Source organism: Engystomops pustulosus, chromosome 3, assembly GCF_040894005.1.
Source record: "Engystomops pustulosus chromosome 3, aEngPut4.maternal, whole genome shotgun sequence".
NCBI lineage: Eukaryota > Metazoa > Chordata > Amphibia > Anura > Leptodactylidae > Engystomops > Engystomops pustulosus.
In genome coordinates, this window is record NC_092413.1 from 121271524 (window position 1) to 121295994 (window position 24471).

A 24471-nucleotide genomic window follows, 5' to 3' on the forward strand; every position below is an offset into this window, starting at 1 on the left:
CTTTACAGCAGCAATAGAACCATGATATAGCTTGCTCAAAAATGCTCGACCAAAGAAATAAGAAACCATTTACCCTGTATTACTCTAGTTACAAATAGTAAATGGTTGTCTGAGACTCAAATATTTTTGGGGGTTCCCCCATATTGAAAGAATTGGGAAATATTGGTTCAGTTGGGATCAATTCCCATCAGTTGGCTTTAGTTTTGTATCCTCAAATAAGCACATCTAATGGTAAACCTGATACTTAAATACTTAAATTTGTGGATAACAATCTGATGGTATATGATATGTGTGAAGAGACCATTAAAGATGACCTTTCACGATTCCTCATATGTTATAGTAGAAACTACCATTTTTAACCCTTAAAAAGCCTTTTTAATTTTTTCCTTTTAATTTTTTACTCCCCACCTTCAAAAAGCAATAACTTTTTTATTTTTCTGTTTGCATGGCTTCTAATCTAAAGGACAAATTGTATTATTTAGTAGCTGAGCCCTGTCAATATAGGTTGACCGCATCATGACGTATTATATATAGATATATAAATATATACATTTTATATGTTGTACAAGATATTTTGCAGTGAACTTTTTAAAGTTACTGACTGCAATAATGTAATTGTATTTTTATAGCAAAATAAGGAAATATATTTATCAATGTAACAATTGAGCATTTGAAAATGAAAAATAGATTTATACCTTTTTCATTTTGCCTCTAACATAATTTCAATGATTCGGCAGTTCTTTCTCTGACAAGGAAAACACACTCTGAAGAGTAACAGTGGACCTAGTCAGCAGACCTGTCATTTCACTGAACCTTCATACAATTATCCTGAAATCACAGAATACCGCATACAAGAACTACTATTAAAATAGAATTTGTGAGCAAACTGTCAATATCACATGTAGAACTTTCTGAAAGAGTCACTTGTTTTACAGTATTAAAATTACATCATTTTCAAGGGTATTTTCAAGGAAATCAAAATGTATACAACAGCCATTATTTTTTCCCAAGAGAACTGGGCATTAATAGACATAAAAATAATCATTACAATCTTAATTTCATCTGGTATCAGTACGTACCAGCTATACACTGTGGACATGACATCCTAAGAAGGGCTTCACAGTATATCTGCAAGGAGCAACATTATGGTAGTTTGGATCTTTTTTTCTGATAGCACCGCCACAAAATTATTTGTATAGTTTGTTCTCCATTAAGTTACAATTAGCGCTTTTTCCTAATTATTTCAATTTGCTGTGTAATTGAATTTTGTCTCTAAGGAGGAACCTGTACTAAATTCTTGAAGCTTATAAGCTATAGAAAGCAGAGACTATTTTACTAAAACTACAGGTATTTTATACAATGCAGTACCTAGAACAATGTTAACTAAAGGGCATACACTTCAGTTTAATATATTGAATGCAAATTTTAAGAGTAGCGAGACAAGAATTCCCATTGGGACCAATTTATAGTAATCTACAAGGTAATTTTTTTTTACACATAAGTGTGCAAAACTTAAGTGTATTCATACATTCATAACCTTAAATTAATCATTTATAAGCCACAAAATCAATTGACAAAATGGTTTTGGTATAACTGTAATAGAAAATAGCTTGTGTTCAACCTTCCTGGTAGAATTAGGGGTTTTAAAATTTACGTAATAGGGACAAGAAGATCAATGTTTTTAATTTCATACAAAACTGTAACTTTTTCTTCAACATGACTATTGTTTTCAGGTTGAGATGGTGTTAAGTTTAAATAATAGTAATAAATTAATTAAAATTAATTTCCTTTATATAATTTTTGAGATTTAATATTACACTTAGTTTATAACCAACAGTTAAGGATTTTTAATTAACCCCTTAGCGCTCTGCGCCGTAGCTGTACTGCGCAGCTTCCCACTATTGGCGCTCAGCACAGTACAGCTACTACGCAGAGACGATGCCGATTCAGCGCTGAATAGCAGCCGAACCGGCATCGTTAGCCGCAGGATTTCAACGGTAATCTACCGTTGACATCCCCGGCTAACACCCGCGGTCGGAGTGGGCTCCAATCGCGGGCGTTTAACCCGTTAAATGCCGTGGTCAACGCGACCGCGGCATTTAACATGCCTTCCGGGGGTCTTTACCCCACGAACGGCCCCCCCCCGCGCCATTTTCGGGGGGACTGATCGCTGCTATGGCACCTCTGGGGTCCGATCGGGACCACAGAGAAGCCTGAAGGCAGTGCCTTTAAGATTCTTCCTGGAATACCCCTTTAAAGAAAAAAAAATGTCACAACAATGCATATTACGAAAAAAGTTTTGAGCACTGATTAAATCTATTCTTTTTATGTACCATTCATTTTTTTACTTTCGACTTTATATTTTTGGAATAAAAAAAGCTGTCATAATGGACATAATGTGGTAATGAACACTAAATCCAGGTGGTCAGGCCCCTCAACAGTGCAATAGTTAAGGACAATGGGGTTTATTTACTAAAGGTCCTGCGGACGCATTTTCGGTCGGGTTTTCCGATGTTTTCGGGGATTGCGCCACTGGGACAGGGAATTAGAAGGGGATTGCGTCACACACGATTGGATTTTGGTGCATCGGCGTCGGCTTTCATGCAACAGAAATCGGGAGTGGGTCGTTTTGGACAGAGTGCCGGATTTAACTTTAAAATTGTGTAGCAAGACATGCACTTACATACAGCGGGAAGAAGAAGGTGAACTACGTTGGCCTGAGCAAGGAAGCGACAGATGCAGAAGGCATGAGTGTCCGACACTCCGGATCGGGGAACGCACAGGACCGGGTAAGTAAATGTGCCCCAATATGTTTATATGGGACAATATGTCTACGTCTGTGGGAAATTATTGTCCATCACACAAGTTTCTTTTAATAACATACAACTGAAAGAATATATGTAGAGTGGGGGAAAAAGTATTTAGTCAGCTACCAATTGTGCAAGTTCTTCTACTTCAAAATATGAAAGCGGCCTGCAATTCACATCTTAGGTAGACTTCAACTATGAGATACAAAATGAGAAAATCAAATTGTCTGATATTGAAAGAATTTATTTCCAAATTATGGTGGAAAATAAGATTTGGTCAACAACAAAAGTTATCCTCAACACTTTGTAACACATGGTGGATTTTATATGCGCATGTTTTTATTCTATTTTGTGAGTATGTTTTAATAAAATAAACTCCATATATTTGAACATACTACCCTATCTGCTGCTTAATCTCTTCTATAGTAGCTGTACACTATTTGGCTACAGGATGCAAGAAAATGCAGCTTAAAACTGCCTGAATAGCGATCTATTCCCATCCAAATACCGTTTGTGTGGAAGTGTACTGAAGAATTTGGAACATAGTTGGGAAAGGAGTGAAATCATCGATTTATCAAAGGATATATAAAAGGACACACAAGGAGCTCCGGTCAGACTGTTTTATTTTTACTAATTGCTAGATGTGGGATCCATCTGTGACTGTTTGGCAGCTCCTATAGGGGATAGTGTGCATCACAAAAACACTTTTTCTTTTGTACTTTGTAACATATAATTTGTTGGAAATGACTGAGGTCAAATGTTTTCTTTATTAGGTCTTCACAAGATAAAATGCAGATCTCCTCTAGAACAGTGATGTTTTTGGGGCTGCCACTGGGCAACACAGACTTTCAATTCCGTCCAAAGGTTTTCTATGCTTTTAAGAAGTTCCGGAACTTGAAGTGCTTCTTTTAAAGCCACTCCTTCTTTGCCCTGGTGGTGTGCTTGGGATCATTCTCATGCTGAAAGACTCAGTGCCGTTTTATCTTCAAAACCCTTGCTGATGAAGGAGGTTTGCAATTAAAATCACACAATACATGGCCTCATTCATTATTTCCTGTAAACGGATCAGTTGTCTTGGTCCCTTTGCAGAGAAACAGCCACAAAGCATGCTGTTGCCACCCCAATGCTTCACAGTAGGTGTAGTGTTGTTTGGATGCAACTCAGCACTCATTCTTTTCCAAATACAAGTTATGTTTTTACTTTGGTTTAATCTGACCATATGATATTCTCCCAATACTGGAACATGCCAATGCTCATTAGCAAACTTCAGATGGACCCGGATATGTACTGGCTTAAGAAGGGAGATACATCTGGTACTGCAGGATCTGAGTTTTGTTATGTTAGTCCCAGCTTTCTGCAGGTCATTCACTAGGTCCAGGGTGTAGGGATTGTTATGGGATTTAATAAAATATAACTATTATTAAAAATTCATAAAATAATGGCGGATAGGTATTGTGAAAATGTATCACTTGTTTCCACTATGTTGAGCATCAGAGTCGACATATGGTGCTCACATAGTTATTACACAATATTATGATTTGCCGCCGGTCATGCTAAAAGTTGTCTTCTTGATGAGCCATAGAATGTAGCTAAGGTGAAACGTGTAGGAGCTAAGCATAGATAGGGCTAGTGTGCAATATAAGAGAAGAGGTTAGCTAGGACTAAAAGTGCAATTTAGTGCAGTTTAAAGATATAGATGTATGAGAATGTGTGGCATGCTATAAGGAGTAATTTTGGGTATTGGACTTCCAATACCCAAATATCTCCATTACTATATCTTGACCATATATGGCTGCAGAACTTTTGTCCTTGCTAGACTAATTCAGCGGACAACTAATCATAGGGCCGCCAGAATAGTGTTTAATAACTATGTGAGCACCATATGTGATATGGTACTGAGATTGTGAGGTTTTCCGCAGCCTTATCAAGATTATCATTCACTTGGTCCCCCTGTGTGGTTTGGTATTTTTGCTGACTGATGATTATTTGACCCCTCAGGATGAGCTCTTGCATGGAGCCCCAGATTGAAGGAGATTATCAGTGGTCTTATATGTCTTCCATTTTTTAATTATTGCTCGCATAGTTGAATTCTTCAAACCAAGTTGGTTGCCTATTGCATATTCAGTCTTCCTAGCCTGGTGCAGGTCTACACTTTTGTTTCTTGTGTCCTTTGACAGCTCTTTGTTCTTCACAGTCATGGAGTACGACTGTTTTAGGTTGTGGACAGGTGTAGTTTATACTGATAACAAGTTCTAACAAGTGCCATTACTATAGGTCAGTGATGGCAAACCTTTTAGAGACTGAGTGCCCAAACTACAACAAAGACCCGCTTATTTATCGCAAAGTGCCAATACAGAATTTGTGATTTATACTCCCTTCTCTGTCACAGTTTTCATTGATACCAGCACCCTGAGGACACCAATAAAGCAGAAAATATGCAGGAAGATGCATGGAGTCCTCTCTGGTGATGGCCTGAGTGCCCACAGAAAGGGCTCTGAGTGCCACCTTTGGCACTAGTGCCATAGATTAGCCATCACTGCTATAGGTAATGAGTGGAGGACAGAGGAGCCTCAATGTGATTTTCTGGATTTATTTTCACATTTTGTCTCTCATAGTTGAGGTCTACCTTTGATCTCCATGTTAGGCCTCTCTCGTCTTGGGAGAAGTTTCACAATTGGTGGCTTACCTTTTTTGCCCCACTGTATATCAGATGAATTAAACTAAATTTGTACGCCCAAATGGGAATACCCTTTTAAGCAAAGTATGAAATTTACACAGCAGAAAATCGTGACATGTAGTGACGGAAGATTTGCAAGGAATTAGGCATAATAATAGGAGGTTCTCTGGAATTATAACTTTTGGGGGTTATTTATCATTAGTCGGCCCCTTGGGACAGTTCTATGTCTAATTTTTTTAGCTCTGCTACCCATCAGATTCATTAAAGTGGCTTTGGCCCTTTAATAAATCTTCTTATGGTCTATTTTCTGTCTAGGATTTTTTTTTCAAAAAGTCTCAAAATATATAAAATGTCCCAGCACATACACCGACAGGGGACTGGAGAAACTATGAGACTTTTTATGAGACTTTTCGCAAAAGTCTTAAGTCATGAATCTGCACTGTGTTGCACTAGCAGTAGTTCTATGTTTAGGCCAGATTAATAAAGAGTTGTATATAGTTCATTGAGACTTTTTAAAAATGCAAAGTCTAAAAAACCCTCAATGTGACTACTTTGAGACCTTTTTTTCTGTCAAAAATCCCAAGAAAACCAATGATAAATAACCCCCATAATGTCTATGAATCAATGATAGATGAACATTGTCTGTGAAAGGTAACAATTCCTCTTATTTTCTTTAGTGAAGGATTGGAGACCATAATAAAATAAATTATGTAACTCACTGTAGCAAACACTATGATATATTGAGTTTAATATGCATTTCTACATTTACATTCCTCCAAGGCTCAGCAGAGATGAGAAGCAAAGACATCAATGAAATAACAGTTAAAAATGTTAACGATTTCAGAGATATCTAAAAAATGTAAAAAGTGTCAAAGCAAGGTTAAAGCAAAACTTACATTTGTGTATGAAATTTCTGTCCTTGAACCAGTAATGCTTATTACTGAAGAAGTAGGTGCACAGGCAATGTGAGGTAAAAGAAATAACTATCAATCTAGCAATTAAAGTTTGCCCCCTGTTTGGAAAAACACATTAGTCATGACCTACGTCCGTCCTCCAACATATTTAATTAGAAGCTTATAAAGATACTTGAGCCAGCACTCAGGGATCCTATGTAAGATGAGTGTCCAACCCTAAACACTTTTGTCTAATATCAAACTAAGTCCAAATTCAGAAGTGTGATATAGAAGTATTAAAAGAATACATTATCAGCTTGTTATTTTGTTAACAAGAACTGTTAAAGGGGCTGTTCACTTTCAGCAAATAACTAATATGCTTTGTGTAAGGAAAAGTTATACAATTTTCCAATATACTTTTTATATCAATTCCTCACCTTTTTCTAGATATCTTCTTGCTGTCATTTTTCCTAACAAATAGAATAATAGTATAAGGAAATAATTTAAACAGAGAAACCATTGGTGGTTTTTCACTGAAGCCATTTTGGCTTCTGGGCACACATAGATTGTTTTTTGTTTCCTGGCTTCAGTGATTTTTTTTTTCACTGATCAGTGGTCAGTTTAGAACCTGTTCTTTTTTGTGTTCACCGACATTGGATCAGTGCAAAAAAATTGAAATTTGACTAAAGTGCCCTAAAAAGAATGGTTCAGTTAGGCATCAGTGATAACCACTGAAGCCAGGAAAGGAAAACCAATCTGTATGTGTCCAAAAGCCAAAATGAGTTCAGTGAAAAATCACTGATGTGAAAAAAACCGCCAATGCAAAACCACCCAAAAGTATAGTCTTCCAGCTTCTAAATTACCAAAACATTTCTTGGTGTACCAGGGGAGTATCCATACTGGAGAAACCATTTTCTGCATTTTAAATGGATTGTCCGAGACCTGAAAAAAATTATATGTGGCCGGGAGGTGGCTATTTAAAAAAATTTACTTGCCTTTGTGGTCCCTCCCTGTGTCCCACGCCACTGTCTCGTCCGGCCATCCCCTGTTTGTTTATAGGGGTACGAAAGCTGTGCTGAAATCTGTTACAGATGCTCAACTTTGAGGATAGGGGGCGAGGCCGGCCACCTCAGCTGGCCTGAAGCAGAAATCAGCTCACCATCCATACCCCTGTAAACAAACATGGGCACAGTATGGCGAGATGGTGGCACCGGACAACCCTTGGTATCCATCTTTGAGTAAAAAAGTTCGCTGATTATTAAGACTGGTGCACAATATACCAGTCTTAATAACTTGAACTTAACCTGTATCTATCCATTAGGATTCAGATTCCTAAAAGTAATGATATATTAAGAAATATTTTCGAACCAATAGGTACTAATGTATTGCAATGTATTGCAATTCAACCAATTGCATTTCAACTATAGAAAGGAACAAAATGTATATCAGTAACAGACTAAATTCTATTCCATAACATATACAATCTGGTTTTACTTGTGGATATTCATGTAGTTGTGCAAGAACAGCAAAAATTGCTCTTGATGAAAGGAAATTATTGACTTGATGCAAATGAAACATGATTTTCATTATCTTTAAATGAGTTCAGGAAATGAGAAGCAGTGTGTGTAAAAGAGGAAACTTTACACAGTCTTTAAAACTTAGAACTCTACCAGATAAAATTATGAATACTGCATAAATAAGTCTAGATGCAAGAATTAAATCTGCATTTCTTAAGAAATAGATTGTAATGTTTATCCTTTTTTGATAAACTTGTGGAACAAAATAAGGGATAAAGGAAGAAGAGGTATTCTGATAGATCTCTGTGGTTCTATTGTAAAGCTTAGAAGTGCTGTAGGTGCTGCCATATGGGGTCTCTTAACACCTTAATGACCACTATATTGGGTTTTTACAGTGGCCAGTAAGGGTGCTTCTTCTGACGCATTGCCTTTCTACATTCTGTAAATGCCGATGTCATCACAGCCCAGACTAGGCACTAACACGCAGGATCACAACACTCTTACACAACATGGTAGAGCATGACCACGGCGTGTAAGTGTATTCCTCCTGGATCAGAGCCCCCCAAGTGAGCTTACCAGGGATCTGATGCATACTGCTGCAGCCCTATGGTCCAGAAGCTGCTGGACCCTTTGCATGCCAAGTTCTGCCTCCTGGCAGGACCCATCTGTAACTAACTGAGCATGCTCAGTTACTTACATTATACATTGCATTACATGTCCCCTAATCAACCCAATTACATAAAAACTAAATATAGTATATAAAACACAAAAAAACATACATATTTTGTTATAACCATGCCCTCATCAATTTTGTACAATAAATATAAAGCAATATTGAACCAGCATGGTGAACGGTATAAAAAATACACAGAAAACTTCCTATAATATATAATTTTTCATCAAATACCCTCACCAAAAATGTTCTAAAAAGCGGTCAAAAAAACTTTCATGTCCCAAAAAGGGACCACTGAAAAGAACAACCCTTTTCACAAAAATAAGTCCTCAACCAGCTCTGTCAACAAAAAATACAGAAGTTGTGCCTCTTAAAATATGTTGATACTAAAACAAATGCGATTTTCTCCAATATTAGTTTTGCTCAGTAAAATTGTGCAAAGATAAGAAAAAAACGATATAAATGAGGTATCATCATAATTAGTGAACCAGAGGATAAAGATAAAATATTATTTTTATGTTACAGTACATTAACAGCTGATGATAAGCCCTCATATGTTCAATAAGCCCTTTACAAATCTGTCTTTTCTGAATGGGGCTGCTTTCATTCCATGCCCGGCCATGTGCTGATACACTAGGTCACCACCACATGGAATACACTACACAATACACTCGGAATGCTCTGCAAAGATTGATACCCAATTTCTCCCATCATTTAATTCATTTTGAAAGTGTAATTTTTGGCCTAAATGAATGTGTTTACCAAAACAAATTTTTGGAAGTTTCTAAATCGCACGTCCATATTGTTTTAACCCCTATTTAGTCCTCAAAATGTGAGTCTTGCCAATTTTCATGAAAATGAGAAAAATCACACCTAAATTTCTAAGCCTAACAACATCCTAGAAAAATGAGAGGATGCATAAAAAGCCATGTCATAATAAAGCAGACAATCCAGAAATGTTAGTTATTAAGCTATTTTTGTGGTCTGACTATCTTCCTTTAAAGAAGAACATTTAAAACTATGAAATTAAGAATTTTTTCATCACCTGGATATGTTAAAGTGTTCCAAAGGTCAGATTCTAAAAATTGAGTCTGGTCATTGAGCTGAAAACAAGGGTCGGTCATGAGGGGCTACTTTACTCTTACTCTTTTCTTGGGGCATTTCTCCGATGCAAGAAGACCTCCATTCTGCACCTAACACAATGGAACTGAAGACTAATAGAAGTATGGACAAGTATATTTGAATTGTGTAGGCCATCACTGCTCAAAATAAATAGGGAAACTTTTCTAAAAAAAAACTGTAATGGAAATCTACCATCAAAATCAAGCATGAAAGGCCAGGGATACATTCTCATAGGCAATATGACTGTGGAAATCTTCTAATATTTGTTATCCATGACTTCATCCCTACTAAAATCAAAATTGTAAAATTCTGCTAATATGCTTTAAGTGCTCTGGGGAGCATTACCAGGGTGCCTCTGTGTTGTAACTTCAGAGACTGTGACACTCCCCCTCCCCTACTGCTCCCTTAGCACTTCTGCCCTCCTTCTACCTGCTTTGATCTGACACAGATGCAGTGCAGGTGCTCCTGCACAGAGTAACAACCTGTGAAGCTGATGCATGGAGGGGCTTAATGCCATAAATAAATGAATACAACAAAACTCAATATAGTTAAAATCACAAAAAAAGTCACAAAATGGAAATTAAAAAGTTGTTTTTTTGCTTCATTAATTGGTATTGCCTTTCTAAAGATGACTGCCACAAGATATTACATCTCTCATCATGCCTCAGTTCTCATTAACAGTTCCAGCAACCAACCGACTACACTCAAACAGTGAAGATCACAACGCAGGACATGTGCAGGACATGTGATGTGGACATGTGACCAGCATCCATCTTCTGTCCTGTGTCTGCTCCAAAGGGACAAATCACAGGACTTATTAAAGGGCCAGTAGCATGTTAATCCCAATTATGGTGTATGTCCACAGAATGTTTTCTGATAAGGGAAGCAAATTTTTAAATAACAACTTATTACATATTAGCTTATATTTTAATGACCCGTTTAAATATGAATTATGCTTGTTCCTGGAATCCCCCTTTAACTGTCCTGGCTCTTCAACAAAAGGTTCAATGAGGGTTGTTATCTTGTTCTTTTAATTAAATCCATTAATTATGTTGTAATCAAACTTTTACCACAAGGCATCAAATAATAAGAACATCTACTACTAAACCTGCGTTTTTTGTATTCCAGAAAATCCTATTTGTTTTCTTTCAGCTCAGGTGTCTGTGTGACATTCCAGTTCTTAAAATAAGTGCCAAATTGTAAGCTTTAGAATGACTATGTGCAGTTATTTACCTCTTAGTTGTAAAGAGCATTTTTTTCAGTTATACTTGCCTCAGCAATAGCCAACATACATTAAACCAGCAATCCCTACTATATCCATAAACCTAAAGATTTAAACACAACTCCACTTATTTAATCGGTAAACAAAAGTTTAAGGATACTCAATTAAAAGGGAGAACAATGGCTAAATGACAATTCCAGTGCAAAATATGTCTTTCCAACTTATTTCTTAAAGGGATTGCACATGATCGTTTATTTAACTAGAGGCAGAAATTTGGATGGATGTGGGCATTACTTGTGACTTGTGTAGAGATTAATGAGCGGGTGGGAAAAATTGAACTGTGTCTGTCATTTGGTGTCAGGTGTGATGTTGACTTACCTGTTCCTCAATTTTAACCACTAGCCGCCACACTCCTTTTACAAACAGCTGTGTGCATGAGGCCTAACTTTGACAAGAAGTAGAAAAAATGTAACTATTAAATTGTTACCACTGCCTTTTAAGATAATATTTATAAATTATCAAAGTATTTATCTTGCTATCGAGCTAAAATACCTTAAGCTTCTATTCTACATATACAATGCAAGTGTCATTTTCAAGAAGGACATTTAAATCTTGAAAGAACATTTTATAACATATTCCATTTAGTTAAACTTTGATATTTAAGGTAATCTTCATAATTTCTTATAGAAATGTTATTCATTCTACTATTGACCTTGATTGATCTTACATTATACTTGCGCTCCATGACATAAATGAAACACTGAAAATCAATTAGTCAAGAACATCGAGAAAAGCCAATTAGATTCATATTGTAAAATGAAAATCAAAGCAGTTCATGGTAGGTTGTTATAGATCGCACCTAAAGTAATACATGACTATAACTCTCAAAATTAAATTTGCTTTGACACTCTGGGTGAAATAATATAGACTACTGCTCAAGGAAGCAATAAAACATATTTGAGAAGATTTGTACTAACTCTTATAATCTGGGGAGTATTCATGTTTAACAAATCATAGCGATAACAATCACACTATGCATCTGAATATAAATGCAGCTCATAAATTCATGCTACATCACCGGCTTTTTCCACATTATGTTAATCGCTAATCTTTAGAGTCGGTCCTATTTCTCATTCACAGACTTTTTAAGTATACATATAACAAAATTACATGGATTATAGAAAACGAAATGAAACGGGCTACAAAATGTCTCCCGTAGTGAAGAAAGTGCACATCTTTTTTTACCCGAAGAAATAGAAGATTTTACTAACAAACATGGCATTATTTCTGCTAAATTGGAAAACATTTATATTTTGAACCTAACCAGCTACTCCAATATGCTGGCTATCCTTTGCACACCAAAATAGGAAAATCATAAAGACTATTTAGGAAAAGTGTCTAAGTCAGGTTTTTCTTTAGCAAGAGTGCCATCAAATGGTAGAAAATGACAGGCATCAATGTTCATAAAAAATAACAATGAAAGGGATAAGGCTCTAGTACATAAACTGAAGTAATGATAGGGTGTATCTTACACATACTCTTCCCCTATCATGATAAAGGTTTTTATGAGAGTTGTATAACAAGTATCTTTATTTGCTGGCTTATAGTTGTATTTTATATAACCAACAGGACTAACATGTGCCAAGCTAGCATATGCAGCCTTACCAACAGTGATCCTCACACACAATAAAATATATTATTTGAAATTACTATGTTGAATCGGTAAATATGTGTTTGTACATTGAACTCCTACTTTAGAGAATTACATGCCTGTCGGGATTTGGTTGCTTAACACTATGGTTACTATGTATTGCTATTGGGATTGGTTGTTCCATCACAGTCTTTAACATCTGTTTTTACAACATTGGGACCACACTTGTATAATAGGTCATTACCAGGGCCAGTTATTTAGGGTGAGGTTCCGGTCGGGGCTGTGGCCACCTAGGACCACGGCTCCGAAGTTAGGCACTTAGGGAATGATAGACATCTGAACTAGGCTGTGCTAGGGAAATGGACCCGGTCATCTTGACCCCTATTTACACCAACAGTTTTCTATCACCCTGTTTTCTCTGTCCAGTGCACCTTGTATGGATGTAATGTGTCATGAATCACTAGACTGTCCATATTGTCATATGGACAATCTCTTTCCTGTTTACCACTACAACCATTAGCCATATACATCCAGATGAAGGAACCCGGACGGTTATGCTTTTGACGTGTACCACTAGCCCATAAGGTGAGCCTTCCACTAATCTGGTTATAGCATTATTATTGCTTTTCTTACCTATAGGAGGTCATAGGGCCTTTACGTGTCTACATTTTATTTATTTCTAGATGGGCACTACGTGCATAACATTGATTTGAATTGTCAGAATTCTATTTTGCATTGTTTTACCTTTTATATTATAGTAAAGGTTATGTTTTAAATCACTCATTTTGTATGTTTGCTAATTTTTCTTAATGTTTTTAGGCCTTACTCTCTACCCTCTTTGTATATATGCTTTATACTTTGGTCAGTACGATCACGGGGATACCACATTTATATAGGTTTTATAATGTTTTCCTACATTTACAAAAATTAAAACCTTCTGTACAAAATAACTGTTTCTTTTTGCCATCTACTGGCACTAATAACTTTTTCATACTTTAGTTTGCAGAGCTGTGCTTGGTGTCTTTTGATAACATTTTAAATTCTATCATTTTGAGGACTTTTAATCGCTTTTTATAGAATTTATTATATTTTGCAAAATGGCAAAAAACAACAGATGAAGCATTTAAGTTAGTCTAAATAATTTTATAAAATAAAAATAGCCTCATTTATAAAAACTGTTTAACAGTAAAATGACCTATGTTGCCCCTATTAAACAATCTTATAGCTGTGATTGGTCCTAAGGACCGTTTTACAGTTTCACCCATAAGAAATATATTTTATGATGCAATTGTCATTGAGTTTATATAAATATGTATCTTCTATAAAGTCACAATGATGAGACAATAAAGGAAATGTGTATCAGGGTTTTGAAAGAGGGAAAAATTAGGACACAGCATTTTCAGCATTTACACCTACTATGCTGAATTTCAGTAAGTGCAGGTACTATTTGAACACAGGAGGTGGAAGGAGACTCTCTAAGCAGTGATGTAGCGCTGAAGGAAAATCAATGAGAGAGATACCTGCAAAGCATTATGGGATTTGTGCTAAAAACTGCATCTTCTATGCCCATCCCACATTTGTTCCTGTGTGGCACAGAATAGGATATGAACAATCATAGAGAAAACAAATAAAAAAAATTTTTTTCCAACCATCAGGAATAAGTTTTCAAAATTTGAAGTTTAAAAACTACCAAACATAATTATAATACAGTGAACAGTGAAGCCATTCTACAAAATGGCTTACAAAATAATTCATTAAATGAAATAATATACTTGAAAATAAAAAAAGGAAAATCTGTATTATACATGTTGTTATTACGTTCATTCCTCTCAATTTCCCCTGCAGGCAGCTATTTATGCAGTGCCGATCAAAATGTGGTTGACTTGAGACTTTGCATTTCGAAGTGGAAGATGTAGAGGTGAATATGTGAGAATACAAATGAGAACACTTCAGAATCAATAGTCATGTAGAGATTGGTTTCTTCTTCCCTCTGAAAACACATAGTAAGATACAGTGCAATATTTGATCGCTTGCCATGAAATTCTATCTGTAAGAGTTCTCTTGTTTTGAAGTTAAATAGTTCTATCGCTGTATAATTTATGTCTTTCTACATTTTCCCCAGAGTTCCATGTAAACCATGTCTTTGCTTTTGCCAACTTTAAATATGAATACAATTAACTGGCCATTGTACAGACGTCATTTAGATCTCTTTTGTTGACTCTGCCAGATATCAACATCATTTTACAACTTGGCTACACGTCTGATTAACCAAATTGAATGTATCCAATAGTCGGAGCTTTGGCCAAGCAAGCAGGTCCTGCACAGGCTTGTTAGTGCAGTCAAATGATGGCCAGACAGGCTAATGCCAGTTTTACAATTGTGTTTATTAGGGCAAACATTTGCAATTTTACCTTCATATACTATTATTTCTGGTGGATACCTTTGACTACACAGTGTCTTTCAAAAGTATCTGTTAGAAATTTCAGGTATGTACTGTAAATTCTTTAGAAAAAAATCTTCATGCGATCTTAGTTAAAAAAAAAACTTGACCTTCCCACCTAAAATGATGACATATCCAACCATTCAGTAGAAAGCTACAATTGCCACAATACTGTATGAAATCTGTCACAAATTTATTGTTTCCTTGAAATTAAAGCAACCAACAATAAATATGTCAGATAATATGTCAGTACTTATAAGAGATGATTATCTGCTTTTACCACTCAATGTTTTCTTTGAATGATATAAGTTTATCTCACTAAGTTCAAAATGATGAACCTGTCAACAGTTTAATAAAATATCCCCAGAATGATCACCTTTCATTTGCTCTAAGAATATGACTATAGAATATGAAAGGTTACCACCCCAGTAGATTGTATACACTAATTCATATAAAAATATATTTTGGGAGATATCTTTTCCAGCATTTTGAACTAAATCACTTTAATCTCTTTTCCAGAACCAGTTTTTTCGCCTTTTTTTTTGCAATTAACTTGTATTGCCCTCCCTTTTGATTTTTCAATTTAGGGAGGTGTTTTTATCTGTGACTCTGATTGTACTTTCTGGTGGCACTATTTAATATTCTGTTCCAATATTCTTGCTTCACCAGAGCACTATGACTACAGGGAGAAAGTACTGTGACTACTACGGTATTGTCACTGACTACTGTGAGTGCTGGAAGTAGGCACTCTTCTTATGGGCTACTGGGGCGGAGATTGTGACTTTTGGCTACTAGGGGCAGGCACTGTGACTTTTGGCTACTGAGGGCAAGCACTATGACTATTGGCTACTGGGACCAGATTGTAAATATTGGCTACTGGGGTAGATATTAAGAATTTTGGCTACTAGAGGTAAGCACGGTGACTATTTCCTACTGTGTCAAGCACTGTGTCTATTGGCTACTGGGGAAGACATTGTGACTAACTGGGACATTGTGACACTGGGACTATTGGCTACTATGGGTCAGGGATTAAGACTATTAGCTACTGAAGTCAAGCACTAAGTCAAGCACTGTGACTTTTGGGTACTGGGGCCAAACATTGTGACTGTTATGTACTGGGGTCAGGCACTGTGACTACTGGCTACTGTTGGTCAGGCATTGTGTCTACTGGCTGCTTGGGGGCAATTATTTTGACTACTGAGGTAAGGAATTGTGACTATTGGCACTGCATTCAAGCACTGTGATTATTGTCTACTGGGGAAATGCACTGACTGTTTTCCACTGGAATAGGCACTGAATATTTAGCACTGTTACTTTTGGCTACTGTAGGGCAATCACTGTGACTAATAGCTTTTGAGGAGAAGGCATTCTGACTATTGGCTAAAGGGGGCAGGCACTTTGACTATTGTGTGGGGGCACTGTGACTATAATAGATACTTTATGGGAGCACTGTGACTATATTGGCTACTTTGTGTGAGCCTGGTTACTATACTGGCTACTGTGGAGACACTGATACTATATCAAACTCTATTGGAGATGGAGAACAGCGTTGAGTTTTGATAAGAACGTAGAGGAGATAATGAAGTGTGGAACCTAAACTTTTTGGTGACATGGTGGCCAGACAGAAGAAGAAAATGAAAGAGAATCGTCAGATCAATGACATCATCTGTAACTCGCCATATTTACAGTAAGTGCTGGTTTCCTCGTGAGATCACAATGTTGCTCTCAATATATACTTTGGGCATGGTTCTATTATTATGAACTAAGCTGTTCTTACACTTTGTATTGGGCTTGGTTCTGGGGCTGTATATATGTTTTGATCCTGGATCTGGTGCTGTATTTAACAAGGCTCTGGTGTTGTTTGTGATTGAATGGTGTTGAATGTATGCAGTTATTACAACATTTTTGTTTATATGGAGTGGTAAAAGGTCTATAAATATTTATATATGTGAGCATAAAGAACCATAGGTAAGTAGTCTATGTATGAAAATGTGTAAACAATTTAATTCATTGTCAGCTAAAGACTATTACGCTGTAAAAATGTACATTAAATCGCTTCAAGATACAAAAACACTGATATTATATTGTTATAAATATTATATTAATATAAAGTGTAGTTTACATATTGTAATTGTACATTAGAGTTTGTATCTTTGTTTTCACACCACACAGCTAGAGTTTGTATCTTTGTTTTCACACCACACAGCAGGGCGGACTACTTGTTCCAACAGAGAGCCTGTTGAAAATGTTAAGCCTGTCAATACTATATAATAAAGCTATTTATTCAGTGGAGGGTTCTAGAAGTTGAAACCCAACAATTATATACAGAGCCTTGTGAAAGTATTTGGCCCCATTGATCTTTTCTACCTTTTGCCACATTTCAGGCTTCAAATTTAAAGATATAAAAGTGGGACACAATTGTGAAGTGGAACAAAATTTAGTGGATATTTTAGACTTTATTTATATATTTTAGCAATATTATTTGGCGCCCTTACGTTAATACTTTGCAGCGACATCTTTTACAAGTCGCTTGGGGTATGTCTCTATCAGTTTTGCACATTGAGAGACTGAAATTATTGCACATTCTTCCTTGGAAAACAGCTCGAGCTCTGTGAGGTTGGATGGAGAGAATTAGTGAACAGCAGTTTTCAGCTCTTTCCATAGATTCTCGATTGGATTCAGGTCTGGACTGTGAATTGGCCATTCTAGCACCTGGATATGTTTATTTGTGAACCCTTCCATTGTAGATTTTGTTTTATGTTTGGGATCATTGTCTTGTTGGAAGATAAATCTCTGTCCCAGTCTAAGGTCTTTTGCAGACTCCAACAGGAAAAGCAGGCCCAAACCATGATGCTGCCACCACCATGTGTGACAGTGAGGATGGTGTGTGTGTTCAGGGTGATTAGCTGTGTTGCTTTTAAACCAAACATATCATTCGGCACTGTGGGCAAAAAGTTTGATTTTCGTTTTAGCTAACCAGAGCACCTTTTTCCACATGTTTAGTGTGTCTACCAAGTGACCTGTGTCAAACTTTAAACAAGTCTTTTCAGAAATACCTTTGAGAAATGTCTTTCTTCTTGTCACTCTTTCATAAAGGCCAGATTATTTGTGTACAATTAATTGTCCTTTGGACAGACTCTCCCACCTCAGCTGTAGATCTCTTAAGTTCATCCAGAGGGATCATGGGCCTCTTGGCTGCATCTCTGATCAGTCTTCTACTTGTTTGAGATGAAAGTTTAGAGGGACGGCTGGGTCTTTGTAGATTTGCAGTGGTCTGATATTCTTTCCATTTCAATATGATCGGTTCACAGTGCTCCTTGGGATGTTTAAAGTTTGTGAAATATTTTTGTATCCAAATCCACTTTAAACTTCTCCACAATTGTATCATGGACCTGGTTGGAGTGTTCCTTGGTCTTCATGATGTAGAACCCTGCAACTATCACAAAGCAGGTGTATTTATACAGAGACTTGATTACATACAGCTGGATTATATCTATCATCATCAGTCATTTAGGACAACATTGGATCATTCAGAGATCCTCACTGAACTTTTGGAGTGAGTTTGCTGCACTGAAAGTAATGGGGCCAAATAATATTGCATATGCATAAGCACATAATATAATCTCACAGTTGTCATTATTATATGAACTTTGCTGAGATTCTAAATAGAGTTTATCTGGGGTACCAAGAAATGTATTGCAGTTATTACAGATGTTTTCTACTGTAAAAAACAGTACCATAAGCAATTGTTTTGTAGATCATGATCAAATATTCTAAACAGATTTCACAAAGTTTAACCATAAATTCTAACTATATATATAGTAGAATAATATAAATACTATTATGTCTTTATATTTTTTTTACCATTTATTGTAAAAGTCAACTCTTTTGCAAATCGAAATCTGCCACACAAATAAGATAGCTTTAAGTCAAAGTAATGGAGCTCAGCACTGTAAGACCTGTATGAGTGATGACATCTAGTGGCCATGGCTAAAATAATTATGTTTATACCACAGTACACCAAGAAGAAGATAGTTAATATTTATTTTGGAATTACACAATTGGAAAGGAAACATATTCTTATCATCCATATTATGAAAGTAATTGACAACTAAAGTGTATTGATCATTGAAAACTTTGATACCATGATAATTGCCAATTACACAGATACACATAATTTATGAGCATATGAACATGGTTCTTGAAAATGATGTTTTAGAAGCAGGGAATCTAGGACCAGAGCATTAGAACATGGTCGTGGATACCCAACGGAGATTAAAAAATTTGAGATCTTTTTTATATTGTGTGTTGGGGGATGTGGTGAACTCAGCAGGTATGTCTCATGCAAATTTGTAAATGTGAAATAGTCAGCCTTGCTTTAAGAGGATATACAAATGCTTACCTACTGCATATAAAAATACTTTCAGAAGATACTTTCAGGAAAACAATGTTGAACTTCTTATCGGTCTTCCACTCGCTAAACTCTCTCCTCTCCTCCTCTGGCAGCAGCCAGGCTTGTTTTTCAGACCAAATGCTGCACGGATGCCAAATCACTGCACTGGTTGCCTGTCTCCTTCCATATTCACTTTAAAATAATACCCCTCATCCACAAAGCTTTTAATAATGCTACAGCTCCCTATCTCTCCTCTCCATCTCAGTGTATTGCCCTACCCGTGCTCTCTGATCTGCCAGTGATATTAGATTAATCTCTACCTTAATTCAAACCTCTCACGCACGTTTACAGGTCTTCTCCTGTGTTGCACCAATTCTCTGGAATGCTCTTCCTCAGACTCTCAGACTAATACCCACCCTCCAAAGTTTCAAACATGCCCTTAAAACCCATCATTTTAGGCAAGTCTATCACACGCCCTAACTGCATGAAATGTCAACTCTCCCATTACTAATCCAACCTATGTGCTCCTCCTTTCTGTTATCCGGGTAACAGCAGATACATATCGAGTTCCAGGCTTCTCTGCAGTCACTTTCACCTTGGACCTTAAAAAGATGCGGCTGATGACTGGTTTAAGCAGCAGAATTTTTATTAAATAAATTATTTATTACATTTTTTACATGGCTGGACCATTATACAAGCTCTTTTACCTCTTGTGTCACCCCATTCGTCCTCAAAGTCTGTAAGCTCTTGCGAGCAGGGCCCTCACTCCTATTGTTCCATTTGTACTCTGTAATTTATTATTATATTTGTATATGTCCCCTATGATTTGTAAAGCGCTACGGAATTAGATGGCGCTATATTATTATTATTATATCTGGACCATTTCCACATGCTTAGCTAAATGAAATTTAGTGTCTGAGAACTAGCAGCCATTGAAAGCCAGCCATATTTGAATCTGTTTATAGAGAAATCATTTAGTTTTAAGAGATAAGTCCTGGTTTGGTTTAGGTTTTGACAATTGTCAGTTTTGCATATGCATGCCTTATAATAAGCCCTTCAATCCCACCATCACATATGACAGTCACCCATAGCATTGATACAAGGAATAATAACAGTTAAGCAGAAGGTGGAGGACATACTGCGACCAACTGTGTTGCCTCTAAAGAAAAGGAGTCCTCCTGGCATTATTCAACACTATCTTGCTTGCCCACTCACAGTAAAGGTTTGATTGATCTCTCACCAATCATGCATTTATAGCTATTGAAGAAAAAACAATGTTATTTAGTCAGCTCACCCAATTCAAATAGATAGTCTGGTCACATTCACATCTTTGTACAGGTGCACGGAGAAGAGAGGGGAAAAAAAATACGGGTCAGCATCGGTAGAGGTTTTTGCAGTCTTATAGTTGGCAGGATCTACAGGATCAGCAACTAGGCCACAGGATACCATATAAAACACGTATGACCCTATGCCCAACTGTAATTCATCATGTGTCCAGGCTAAGGAGTTGGCATTCAATAGATATTTACATCCACACTATACACTATATATGTATATATTATAATTATTATTATATACCATATATGAAATCACAATTTCAGGTGCAGATAGAGGCTTCAATATCATTTTGAAATGATTCTATGTCTTTGTTAAGAGCCAATGTTTAATAGCAACAGAAGGACAATATATCACTTTCCTAAAATCTGTGAAATCCATCCTTTATGTATCATTATACAAGAAAGTAATATGTAGGAGAATGTCCACTCCCTCCCTAGAGAATGTATGCTTGGCAGCTCTGTAATAAGAACTGGACAGGAAAAAAACATTCTCCGCATAAAGGGTCAACCTAAACCTCCAAACTACCTAAAATACATCTAGTGGAAAGGCATTTTGAAATCTCCAGCTGCAAAACCTAGAAAACAATCTGAGATTAAAACAATTCCCCAAACAGATCTCACTTAATATATGAGCATGGAAGATCCCATTATCCTTCATAAATATACAGTAAACCTGACAAAAACATACAGCTGTGGGAATAACAAATGGAAAAAAATGATTCATGGACACCATAAATTAAGAGCTTCTGTAAACCTGCCAATAAAGAACATGTGTAGTGAATTGCTATATCTATTTTACCTATTTACAGCCATCTTTCTGGTTATAGGTACACAAACATACATAATAAATAAATATGTAAGTACTGTAAACATGTATTGGTAGATTCTTAAAATGTATCCCCATACTGTAGGGGTTGCTATAACACATAAAGGGCCGTTCAAGTTATAAAATGAAAAAAAGTGTGTGTCCTTTATATGTTCTCATCAATGAACTAAAACAAAGTATGGATCTGCCAAAATGCTATTGACAAGTCCTCATTGCCAATGACCAAATAAATTGTTGCAGCATCTTAAGGAGGCAGATACAATTGATTGTAAAATGGGAGCAGCAAGATATATTGGCATGCCGTTGCTGGCAGTAGCTTCTCATTTGTGCATGTACCAGCTCAATTTCTCTTTAGCAAAGTTCACTATTGTGCATGCACGAAAAGCAGTCGCCTCCAGACTGACATAGTGAAGTGGAGGTTAGAAGCTGGCAGAGGGGTGTGAGTTAAATGGCAATAGAGCAGGAGCCTTGCAGAGCTCTAGAGATGCTACTAAAGCACTTGTGGGTTAATTTGCATATGAACAAAATGTGTTATCTGGAGGAATGAAGATCCATTTAGGGTTATGAAAGGTATTTTTGTAGAGTGGGTATTGAGCCCTACATAACAGTATGATTTGTTTGTTGGGATGAATCCTGCTCACAGATTTTCTAAAGGGACTCGGGGGTTGGGTGCACAGCATTGTATTATTTATTTCGGCAACATCCTTGCTCAACAAGGTGCGAAACTGTGTGAACACTTACAAGTTTTCATTAATTATGCACCACACCCAGCAGTGTCCTTTCTGGTTCACTAAAAGTTACCTGCTACGATGGACAAAAATCCTTTACTCTATTTATCTTTTACACCAGGATTTTGACATTACATAAAAGGTTCTTCGAATCAATCGTCTGGGCTTGTTATAGTTCACAGTTGACCAAGCTTGTGTCTATTCTTAAATACCTTATCTTCATTATGCTATAATCAGGGACTAGGCATGTAGCCTTCCACCCTCAAAATATAGAACTACTCCAACAAAGCAGTTATACTACCACAAACAGCCGGAGTTACGACGTTCTTTAGTTAAACAAAAATATGAACTTTATTAAATATATAGAACTCAGAAAATTATGACATCATGTAACAATCGATGCAATAAAGAGAATCCAAAAACAGTTCAACCAAGCAAAAGCACTCAAGTGCAGTACAGGGTATGTAGCCCTGCTCTCAATGAGCACACCCACAAGGTAATGTAACCTCCATGATTAATCTCAATAGGAGTAGTAACTGGTGTGCCCATTAGCATTGAGTATATGTATAGAAGACCAGTGTCTTACCTATTTGTTGCACTGTGAGGTCACCCTACAGAGTCCCCAACGCACGTTTCGCCCACGCTTTTTCAGGGGGTGTTTGTGTCTATTCTGCCTGCTTATATCTGGTATCTTCTGACCCCTTAACTTGTCTTCCTGGCTATTTCTTTAGTATATTGGTTTGGCACTTTGTTGTCCTCTAGGTTTTGATTTGGCTCTGCCGACTTTTCTTTTTCATGTTTGTTTGTCTTGTTCTTCACTGTGGTTTGGAGTAATTAGGTAGGGGCTGTCTGGTGGGTTCAGTCTTAGGGCTTACAGACTATGTCAATATTTCTGTTTCCATTCTGCCCTGTTACAAGCAGAGAGTTGGTTTCTGCTGTGGCTTTTAGCCATCATTAGCAGGCAGCTGAGATTGCTTGATCAAACAGTTCAGATTTATAAAATTTTACTGTTGCATTTAGTGTTTTTTTTTTACAGAACACAGATACATATCAGTTACTTCTTCACTGTTCTGCAAGTTAACACTTTTCCTTAAGAAGATAATGAATGAAAATACAATTTAATGAAACATTTAAAGTATGGCTTTAATACTTCCATAAGAATTTACAGATAATATTTGATAAATCTGAAAATCAGGAATCATGCAGAGGACACAAATTGTGTGAGCAATAATAGCAGTAGGATAATTGCTGTATTTGATTCCTTCAATTATAGATTATGAGGTCTGAGCTGCTCAGCTGTCTCTTAGGAAGTCATTATGTGTTCTCTAGCAGAGCCATACAGCTCATTCTAACAGAGATGATCAGCTTCTTCACAACTTAACTTGGCTGACTTAGAAAAGGTAGATAGCAGGAATGACGTTACTGGATCAGCTTCATTAGGCTAACTAGCAATAAGCCTCGGAATGTAAATGAAATAGTAATACCCTTCTGAATCAAATTGAATGTGCCTAATGATGAACAAAGCAAAAGTGTGACTCTCATCTGCAGAACAAAGTTTTTACATCACATTATGCCATAAAGTAGTCCAAGTGAAGATGAGTCTGCTTTTAAGATGTTAGGAGAATGGTCAATGCTTTGTATCCTTATTTCTTTTACTAACATTAAAGTTACATAGCCTTTGTTTCTTCCCTTTTTCCATTGAAATCCTAAATCCATTTAACTATCAGCTCAGAGGATGAAATGTTGACACAGAGAGCTTGCACTGAATTTTAATACATGAATATGTAATAATTTTAATACACGTAATTGTAATAACCACTGAAAATCTCCTGCCTTCACCACGGGTAATGAATTGAATATTCAAGCATACAACCTCACATTGACTTCTCCCAGCTGTCTCTGCAGGATTTGCCAGCCAGTCCGCTCCTTGCCACACTGTGCTACTAAAAATATATCACAATTAATAGAGTATAGTGGGGCACATTTACTAAGAACAGTACAGTCTGTACCATGTGCAGTGTCCTGTGTAGTGTGTAGAGGTGCCAGATTTTTTCATGCACCTTTAACATGGTGCTTTGGGTTCTTATTTCTCTTACTAACATTAAAGTTACATAGCTTTTGTTTCTTCCCATTTTCCATTGAAATCCTAAATCCCTTTAACTATCAGCTCAGAGGATGAAATGTT

At 36.6% G+C, this 24471-nt stretch overlaps 1 long non-coding RNA gene across 4 annotated transcripts in view; it reads left to right on the forward strand.

Moving 5' to 3' along the window:
• The window catches only part of LOC140120546 (uncharacterized), a 94500-nt gene that overhangs the window by 26034 nt on the left and 43995 nt on the right, over positions 1-24471 (forward strand). Inside the window, exon 1 of one of the 4 annotated variants that reach the window (XR_011853861.1) lies at positions 22718-22782. The exons of 2 other annotated variants lie outside the window; for them this stretch is intronic. This is a non-coding gene — a long non-coding RNA (uncharacterized lncRNA). Of the gene's footprint in view, positions 1-22717; positions 22783-24471 lie in introns of those variants that run through there. One more of the 4 variants, XR_011853859.1, reaches the window with a different exon arrangement.